We start from the raw sequence: 11,196 nt of genomic DNA on the forward strand, positions 1-11,196 counted from the left end.
ATAGTGAGAAGGGCTTGAACTCTAGCTCCTAGGGAAGCCAGCTGAGTGCCAGAAAAGGGAAAAGTGGAAAAGAGTTTTGGTCCTACACCTATCCACACACACCTACACTCACACACTTGTACGAGCTACCGTTTAGGCAGTCAGTGGCCCAGAGCAAAGACCAAACAATACCTCCATCGTGAGAGGATAAGACCATCCATTTAAGCACAGTTCAACCAGTCTATGGCCTCTGACTGTAATGTGAAATATCCTGCTGCTGCTAGGTTGATAAGCAAGCTTATTGCCCCATGCATCCTGATATTGTTGGTATTGATAAGCTTATCTGACAGCTTATTTGAGATTTTGGGTCTTAGTCTAGGCCTCTCAGGATTTTCTCTCACTTGAGAAACTCCACTCCCTGGGGGTGCTTGTTTGCCCTATGTTTTATCAGTTCTTTACAGAAGTTTTATGAATCAGTAGTACTGACATGTTTTTCTTGCTATCTCCCCTATCATCATTCTACACCTCCTTTGTGGCCCAGCATAAATGCCAATCCTCCATGAAGTCTTTTCTTATTTCAATGCTTCTGCAATGATGAAAAACATAGTTGTAGTGCTTAGTCTAGTCTAGCAAGCATTCATTGAAAATATTTTGTAACCTTTATATATCACTGATTTCCTACCACAATTTTCTTGTCTTTGTAATTTCTGCAGTGCCTTCACCACACTGCCTTACATTATAAATCACAATAAAATTCACATTTAATAAACTGGCAGCGTTGACTTGACTTTATTGCATAGAGGCTTTATGGCAAGAGTCCCTTTGTGTTGACTTCTTTCAGAGTTACTGAAAGCCATGTCAATGTGGGTGTGGGTAAGGGGTGGATGTAACCTGAGTCTACGGAGGAGCAAGAAGTCTTGGCTGCCTGTGACAGCATTCGATCCCTTTTAGGGGGTGGGTTAGGTGGGGGATAACAGAGAGGAACTCTCTTCTCTTCCATATTAAGGGATATTTTGGTTGACATATTTTGGGAATGCATTTGGGATTATGTTTAAGATTTAAACTTTAGTATAAAGTACTTTCAAGGAGAGATGCCCCAACAAGACAAAATACCAGCTACTTTCTGGTATCTGCCTTACAACTGAATGGATATGACGACTTAACACATTTGCTTCTATACTTCTTTTACCATCATCTTCAAACTATGGGAGAAGTGTCCCCGTAAGCCCTGGCTTCTTACAGGAAATGGTATCCTGGCAAGTGCAAGGTCTCCAGATGCAAAAGCACAATCCTCAGTTGTAGTTCTCATTCCTTATACAACAACAGTTTCCTATAACACATTAGAGAGGACATCTTATATACAGGCATTGAGATGTGGTCCAAGTGTATCAGAAATGACCAATCCAATACAGATAATGTAATAGTTGTATGTGGTCACCAGATGGCACTATGATAATACATTGAAGATCAAATAAGCTACCAATATTTTAACTCATGGATTTTGTTTGCCAAATAAAAAGTAGAAAAGGAAAGGAATGAACACTTTTTATTGTCTGTTATGTGCCATTGGGACTCTAGGCTCAAAACCTGAGAAATGTGACCTCACACTAAGGACTCGAACAATTGTATGAACTGCTGTCATTTGCCTTTTCAAAGGGACAAAACATTAAGAAAAACTGAGTAACTGAATCAGTAACTACAATAATTAGTCAGATAATCATAACCTATTTGATTCCAAAAGCCTGCTACTGTCCTTAAAAAATATGTGGCCCTCCAAAGTAGTTACATTGTAACCACAATAATAATGCAGTTAGCAGATAACATGCTTGTCTCAGAGTATTTACCTGTCTAATCTATACATGGATGTAAATGATATGTCAGTAGTCTAGGTCTTGTGAAAAGGAACTCAGTGCCCTGTGTGCATCTGATGTGTCTTTGATAAAATCGTGAATGACTATCAAAGCAATCTGACTGCATAAAAGATACAAAAGTGCTGCATTCTGTTTGGTTCCACTCATATAAAATCTAAAACATAGAAGCTGCCTTATGGTGAGGTAAAACATAGCATTACATTTCTGGAAAGGTGTAAAGGAGAAGGACCACATGAGCTGCCAGAGATCTAACTCGGGTTGGCCACATTCAAGAAAAACACCTAACCCACTGGAGTATTTCTCCAGACATTTAGCACAATATTTTAGGGTTCATTTAGAACATAGTATAAAAATGTACTTCATTTCTTCTTTATTGGCAGAAAATACGCGATTTTATAACTATACCACAATTATTTATTCACTCAATAAATTACAAGAAACGGGGTATATCTACTTTATGGCTATTATGAAATATATATTAAAATTATTGTTTCTAAGAACATTTTCTAGTTTTGTGTGGAGATATATTTTCACTTCACAATATAGCTAGGAATGGAGTTGCTAGCCCATGATAATTCTATAATTAACTATTTTATTAGCTGACATATTGTTTTCTAAAGGAACTGCAACATTTGACATTCTCCTTTCTTCCTGTCATTGCCAGTATCATTATTATACATCTTTTTGATTATTTAAACCCTAGAGAATATAAAGTAATATCTCATTTTTATTTTCATTTCTCAGATCTTGAATAATATTAGCATATTTTATCTGATCGTTGACCATGTTTTCCTCTTATGTGGAAAAATATCTATTTAGATACTTGAAGTTTTTATAACACATTTAACTCTATTTGTAAGTCTATTAATTTGATCAATTTAAAATATTCTATAGGTTTTGAGTTTCTATCATTATGAACCTGCATATGTATAGGCTACATTTTGTTCACCACTTTAATTTCATTCTTAGCTACCTAATTGACTTCATGAAATGTATTGGAGATTTGGGACATTGGTGGTGGGAATGTTTCACTGGTGAAGGGGGTGTTCTTTACATGACTGAAACCTAATCACAATCATATTTGTAATCAAGATGTTTAAATAAAGAAAAAAAAGAAATGTATTATTGAGTTTTAACTATTCATATATTTTCTACTTAAATCATAGAACAGATAGTGATTTATGAATATTCTCTCCTATTTTGATTTCCTTTTAAGCACAAATTTTTTACTTTGAGTGATTTCATAACTATTCATTATTTGTTTGTGTTTTGGGAAAGATATCTAAGACACTATTGCACACTCCAACATCACAGTCTTAAGTTTACGTGTTTTCAAAACGTTTTAGGCTTTTATCTCTAACTTGGTAACTTTGATCCCTTTTGGTAGGGGGATCTTTAAAGCATTAACCAGGAAGTTTTTGACCCTCTCCCGGTTGATTACTAGCCAACCACACTGGTGTTTCAAGCCTGAGGATACATAGCTGGTTGGATCCTACAGTGCCTGGCATTAACAGGGCATACCCAGCAGTGCTCAGGGCCAAAGAGCTTCCTAGAGATAATTACAAAACTCTGTAGTTCAGGGGATCAAATCTGGTTTGGCTACACTAAAGACATATTTTCCTTAGTCTTGACATTCTTAAGCTTTGTACTATCTCTGAATTTGCTGTGTTTTGAGTTCAATGTTATATATGTATAAGAATGCAAATTAATTTTCGTGTATCTGGATAAACAGTTGTGCCAGAATCATATTTTGAAAAGACTACAGAAGAAATATATAAATGGTAGAAAGAAAAGATGTTACTAGATTACCTAGGGGAAAGGAATAAAGTATACACCATGAGAACTGACATGTGGTTCCAAAATGGGTAATCATTATCCTTTCTTTTTCTTTATTTTTAGACACAGTTTCAGCAACAATCCTACCATCAGTGTCAATCTCCCTCCACTATTCATACCACCATCCACCATGCAGACTGTCATCATAATCGGCACCTTTTTTAAGTTTGATTTCTAACATTTGTGTTTCCTAGTTTCAGTGGTGTTAACTCTGTGAATTGGATCTTTATTTCTATTTTTCCTTAACACCACTATGTATCTGAATCCTCTGGAACCTGTTGCCCATGATTTCACCTGTCTTTCTCTTTCTCCACTCTATTTCTTTCCTTTTCCTCACTAAACTCTAGAGCCAAGATGGTTCTATCTTATCACCCACCATTCACATTTTTGCATTCACTTAGGCAGTTATTTTAAGTACTATCTAAAAGTGATATCATCCAGTATTTACACTTTTCTGGCTTACATAATTTAATGTGATATCTTCCAGTTCCATCAAGGTTGCAGCAAATTGCATGATTGCATCATTTCTGACAGCTGTATAGTATTCCACTGTATAGATGTAACACATCTTCATGATCCACTAGTCTGCTGTTGGACATCTAGGTTGATTCTGACTCTTGGTTATTTTCCTGAGTGCTTTGATGAATTGTGGTGTGCATATGTCCTTTCAAATGAATGATTTTTATGTTTTGGATATAGATACTCAAGATTGGATTTCTGGTTTACCTGGCAGCTTGATTTTTGAGTTTACTACGAAGCCTCTCTACTGGTTTTCATAGGGGTTAACCCAGCTAGAAGTCCCACCAGCAGTGGATGAGAGTTTCTTCTTTATAACATTCCTGCCAACAGAAATTATTTCCAATATTTTTATTGTGTAAAATGATATCTCATTGGAGTCTTTAGATTTCCCTATTGATAAGTGATGATGAAAATTTTTCATGTGTCTGTTGGCCATCTATTGGTCTTTCTCCAAGAAGTATCTGTTCATTTCTTCTCCCCATTTTTTGATGTTTTATTTTTAATTTTTGGGGGGAGCTAACCTTTCTGAGTCCTTTGTATATCCTAGATATAAACCCTTTATCTGATGTATTAAGTACAATATTATCTCCTACTCTTTTAGTCTTTTAGTTTTAGCTCATGTTTCTTTTTGATAGTAGTCTTTTAGTTCTTGCCATTGGAAAATATAACTGAAGATTCCTTTAATGTCTAGGTATTGGAGTGTCCTGCCTAAGTTTTTTACAATTTTCTTTATGGAATCAGATTTGATATTAAAACCTTTGATACAATTTGAGTTGACTTTTGTTTAAGATGTGAGATATGGGACCAAGTTTAATTTGCTATATGTGGTTATCAAATTGTCCCAACACCATTTGTTAAAGAGGTTGTATTTATATATAAAAAAAAAAGATGACACACACACAAAAGAAAAATTCTGCAGTTCACTGCAAGTTGAATGCACCTGGAAGATATTGTACTAAATAAAGTGAGTCAGAAGAAGGATAAACAAAAAAAATAAAGAGATTGTATTGATTCCATTTCATATTCTCAGCTCCTGTGTAAAAAATTAGTTGACTTGGGAGGATATTTTATTCTAAATAATTAGTCTGAAAATCTATCTTTGTTCTAATACCACGCTCTTTTGATTACAACTTTGTAGTACAAAATCAAATGAAGTAATTAGATGCCTACAGTATCTTGCTTTGCAGTATAATTTTAACTATACGGGGTCTTTTATGGTTCTTGGAAAACTTTATAATTCACAGTTCTAAGTCCTTACAGAATGTTGTAAGAATTTGGATAGGGATAACATTGGATATACATATAGTAGTTTAGATAAAATGCTCTTTTTATAGTGACATCTTTATAGCACTCTTTTTATTCTAAATATTACTATATTTGTCTTACAAAATATCCGATTATTTACCCATCAGTATTTATACATTTCATAGTAGATTACAGGTATTAATGTATTTTCTCTGACATTTTAGTGTGCTTATAACTAATTGGATTTTATTTTAAGTAATATCTTTACTTAAGCACCATGATTACAAACATGTTTGTCTTTGGGTTATAGTTATAAAAATGAACAACACCTTCATCAGTGCAACTTTCTCACCACCAAAGCCGCCTATCTCCCTCCACTCCCAACCCCTGCCTGTCTTTGAGACAGACATTCTATTTCTCTCATTCACCACCATTGTTATGATAGTTGTTAGATAGTTTTTGATCTGACTGAACTCACAACTCTTCGTGGTAAACTTCATACCATAGGCTTGTTCTTTCAGCCCTCATCTCTATTGTCTCTGGATATTATTACTATAATATCTTTATTTTTCTTAAATCCCACAGATGAGTGAGACTATTCTGTGTCTATCTCTCTCCCTGGACTTATTTCACTCAGCACAGTAGTTTCCATGTCTATACATGTGTAGGAAAATTTCACGACTTCATCTTTATATATTATGGCATATATATATATATTTCATATATTATGGCTGCATAATATTCCACTGTGTATATGTACCACAATTTATTTAGCCATTCATCTGTTGAAGGGCATCTTGGTTGTTTCCAGATTCTAGCTATGTAAATAGCTCTGTGATGAATATAGGTGTTCAGAAGACTTTTTGTTGTGTTTTGTGTTGCTAGGGTATTTCCCTAGGAGTGGTATACCTATATCATCTAGGAGATGAAATTCCAGTTTTTTTTAGGAATCTCTATATTGTTTTCCATAGAGGCTGGATTAGATGGTGTTCCCACCAGCAGTGAATGAGAATTCCTTTTTTTCCACATTGCTGCCAGCACTAGTGGATTGTTCTTGTTCTTTCTAATGTGTGCTCATCTCTATGGCATCGGATAGTACCTTATTGCTGTCTTGATTTGCATCTACCTGATTATTAGTGTTGTGGAGCATTTTTCATGTATCTTTTGGTCATTTGTATATATTCTTTGAGGAAGTGTCTGTTCATTTCTTCTCTCCATTTTATTTTTCATATCTTTAAGCACTTTGATTACAAAAATTACTGTAGTTGGGTTTCAGTCATATAAATAACACCCACCTTCATCAGAACAACATCCCCAGCACCAATGCCCCAAATCTCCCACCTTTCTACACCCACCACCTATAGTTGAAAAAAAGCTTTCTACTTCCTATATTCATTCACATTGTCATGATAGTTGTCAGTGTAGTTATTTCTCTAACTGCACTCACCACTCTTTGTGGTGAGCTGCATCTTGTGACCTATACCGTCCAGCTCTCATATTTATTGTCTCTAAGAATTATTATAAAAATGTCTTTTATTTTTCTTAAAACCCAAAGATGATTGATATTATTCTGTGTCTACCTCCCTCTGATTTATTTCACTCAGCATAACAGATTCCATGTACATCCGTATATAGGAAAATGTCATGAATTCATTTCTCCTGACAGCTGCATAATATTCCATTGTGTATACATACCACACTTTCTTTAGCCATTTATCTATTGAGGGGCATCTTGGTTGTTTCTAGAGTCTGGCTTTTGTAAAAAGTGCTGCGATGAATATAGGTATGAGGAAGGGATTTTTTTATTTGTACTTTTGTGTTCCTAGGGTATATCCCTAGGGTATATCCCTGGATCATATGTCAGCTCAGGTTCCAGTTTTTTTTTAAGGGCTGAACTAGACAGCATAACCACCAGCAGTGAATGAGAGTTCCTTACTGTGCACATACCCCTCCAGCACCAATTGTTCTTGTTCTTTGTGATATGTGCCAGTCTCTGTGGTGTGAGATGGTACCTTATTGTTGTTTTGATTTGCATCTCCCTGATGATTAGTAATGTGGAGCATTTTTTCATGTGTCTTTTGGCCACTTGTATGTCTTCTTTGAGAAATTGTTCATTTCTTCCCATTTTTGATGGGGTTATGTTATGTTTTTGTGAAGTTATGTCAGTACCTAGTATATCTTACATATTAAATTAGCCCCTTATCTGATGGTATTGAGTGAATAGTTTCTCCTATTTTGTGGGTGGCCTGTGTATCCTAGTCATTAGTTCCTTTGAGGTATAGAAGCTTCCTGAAATTCCTTTGGAACAATAAACATCCACAAATAGCTATAGCAACCCTTATGAAAAAGAATATGGGAGGTATCACTTTCCCCAACTTTAAATTCTATTTCAAAGCAATAGTAATTAAAACAGCATGGTACTTAAAGACAGACCCTCAATTCAATGGAATAGACTTGAGTATTCAAAGTTACCCAGACATACCCTTTGATAAAGGGGCAAGAAATCCAAAATGAGCAAGGAAAACTTCTTTAAGAAGTGGTGCTGGAGCTGTTCCTCTTGTACTGGTATGTTGTGGGCACTGGGCTGGACAGCTAGCCAAAGACCCTCCCCCCGGACTGACCACTTAGTCCGGGGAACGAGATCCCCCCACGCCAGAATGGCCTTCATGGCCAGACCTGGTAACCTGGGCCCTGGGGGGATGGGTGTGGAGAAAAACTCCGCCCCTATGCATCCACAAACAGCAGGGGCGAGAGCTGGGCTCAGAGACCCCACATGCCAGGACAGCTAGCCAAAGGAAAATTCCCTTATCCATACCAGAACCCCTGCAGTGGTGTCTTTTCTTACTGATAACCATTTTCAAAAGCGCGCGGGCATATTTGCGCCCAAGCGACAAAAGCCCTTTTTAACATCATCCAAAAATATTTCAATTCTTGACTATTTATAAGGAAATGGAATACCCTATATATTGAGAATAGCACTCAAATAGATCTGAAGTCAGTGTATATGTGAACGTTACTTTCTATACAGTAGTCCTCTCTGACTGCCAAGCCTAATCCACAAACAATTCATCTATACAATGTATATAGCTCCTTTTATATATTGCCCCTAACGCACCCAGAGACCCTTCTACTCCCTCATCTCCCAACCTGGATTTGTTATCTTCCCCTTATTTAACCCTGTTTACCCTGAGTTCTTAACTCGTTAGGCACCAAGACTGACCTCCTGCCCCAACAGACCACCATCCAGCTCCTCAATGAAAGACACCCTCTCGATCCCCCATCTCATGTCTCAGCAAGAATCTGCAACCAATATGCCTGCTGACTCAAGCTTTGTGGCCCCTCTTACCCCCATCAAATTGTGGACTGTTGCATGATACCAGAATCAGCTTCAGCAAAAACCCCAGCTCAAGGGCACTACAGAACTCCGAAATGCCACAAATCATATCAAACTCTAGACCAAGGTCTGTGATACTAAAAAGTGCCTTGGCTTTCACTCCCCACAAGAATATCTCAGAAGACCTAATTGGGGGGTCTATATTACCTATGTAAGCTTAGTACCTTTATAATAATGCATCTTAAGATATGTATTCCTAAACATACAGATAGCCTCTCCCATCACTTGTTTTCTTCAAATACCTTTTTTCCTTTTATTAATTTTCTTTTTTATCCCAGTTTTATCTATTTGTTATATATATATATATTTTTTTTTCTCTATCCTCAGCAGTTTTGGTGCTGCTTGGTATAATAACCATGAAAACGTCTTGCTGGGATAAAAGCTCAGACCACAGATACTGTGTGTGTAGCCTGTCATCCTTACCCAGAATAGCACCAGCATTACAAAAGGACACCGTATGTTTTTGTATAGGCACAGTAAACAAGGGGAAATCATAGACACAGAAACAAGATCTTCTAAGGATAAGAACTCACACTTTTTATACAAGGTCGCCTCCCATCCTGGACATATCTCAGTCTCCATGAGATTGGACAGTGTTAGTTCATTCTCAAACCCCAGATCTCAAACGTAGAACTGAAACAACTCCCTGCAACAACACCAGGAACTAAGCTCCATTGGGAGATTTACTTGTGCCAGTGTTAATATGACAATGAGGTCAACAAGGAAATGACAACTTGACCTAAGACCAGGAAGTCCTATCACATCACCTAACCCTAAGTGGAAATCGGAAGATGTATCGTCCTTTGAACTATGAAAAAGAAGAGCACTAACTACAGAAAACTGACTTTGACAACCATGACTGGACAGAACTTTTTTTTGAGACCATTAAGGAAAACTCTACCCTAGGCTGTAGCCCAGGACTCTTACAAAAATCAAGATTTCTTAGTACAGAGGCCCAATTTTGACAACAGAGACTGGGCAGAACCTTTGGAACCATAATTTCCTAGACTTCGGCTTAGGGAACTAGCAAAAACCTGGAGCACATGATACAGAAAACTGAACACACCAACATTGATGGAACAGAACCTCTAGAACCATAAAGACTCTATCCTAGGCCTTGTCCAAGGACATGCACAAATACCAAGATTGCTAGCTACAGTGGCCTGATTTTCTCATCCACAACCGAGAGAAAAGTTTACTGACACCACAAAAAAATAACCCTGGATATGGCAATGAGTATGTATGGAGCCAGTGGTTGTTCCCATGACAATATGCTTCATGAGTGGAGAAACTCTGAATTTCTTAGGCCATGGGAATTTCCTTCCTTCTCCAATACTTACTGTGCCTATGCAAAAAAATTGGGGGAACACCAAACACTGCCACTCCAGTATTCCTTTTTCTTTTTTTGTTTTGTTTGCTTTTGATATTATTTTCTTTCTCCTTTTTCTTCTACTTTTTTCTTTTTTTTTCACTCTTGTGGATATTACTTGGTGATTTTTTTTAGTAGTTGATACCAAATTTTTCTTTTCTTTTCCTTAACCTTTTTATCTCCAACAGAATAGCATAACTTGAATCATTCAGCCTCATAAATTGAGGTGGGGAAATGATGATACCAGGACCAGTCATATGAACTTGTAGTGAAAATAAAAAAATGACCAGACTGGAACACCAAACCCAAAGTCAATGACAGAATAGATACCCAATCTACAACAAGCTGTAAAGTGGAGACCAGTTACACTAGTATTCTGGAGGGGGGGATAAAGGAGGGAGATATGGGAGACATGCTGGAAACAGGAGCAGAGGGAGGACATTGGTAGTGGGAATGCCCTTCATTCAGTCACTATGTACCATAAATAATTCTGTGTAATGCACTTCAGTCACAATAAAATTAAAAAAAAAAGAAACTGTGGTACATATACACAGTGACATATCTCTATTATATACAGTCAGGAGAGATGAAGTCATAATTTTTCCTATACATAGATGTACATGGAATTTATTATGCTGAGTGAAATAAGTAAGAGGGAGAGAGAGACACACACAGAATAGTCTCAAACTCATCTATGCCTTTCATGCAAAAGGTCATCAGTTTGAATCCGGCGTCCCATATGGTCCCCCGTGCCTGCCAGGAGCAATTTCTGAGCGTGGAGCTAGGAGTTTGCCCTGAGCACTGCCGGGTGTGACCCAAAAACCACAATATACATATATATATATAATTTATTTTTATATTTGGGTTTGGGGAAAAACATAGTAACAGCATGGGAATATTGTATATAACTTTAGTGGATGTTCCTCTTCTTGTATATGGTTTCATTTCTGCCTTTATTTTCTCTTATGTGAAGACATTATACA

This window comes from Suncus etruscus, chromosome X (assembly GCF_024139225.1).
Source record: "Suncus etruscus isolate mSunEtr1 chromosome X, mSunEtr1.pri.cur, whole genome shotgun sequence".
NCBI lineage: Eukaryota > Metazoa > Chordata > Mammalia > Eulipotyphla > Soricidae > Suncus > Suncus etruscus.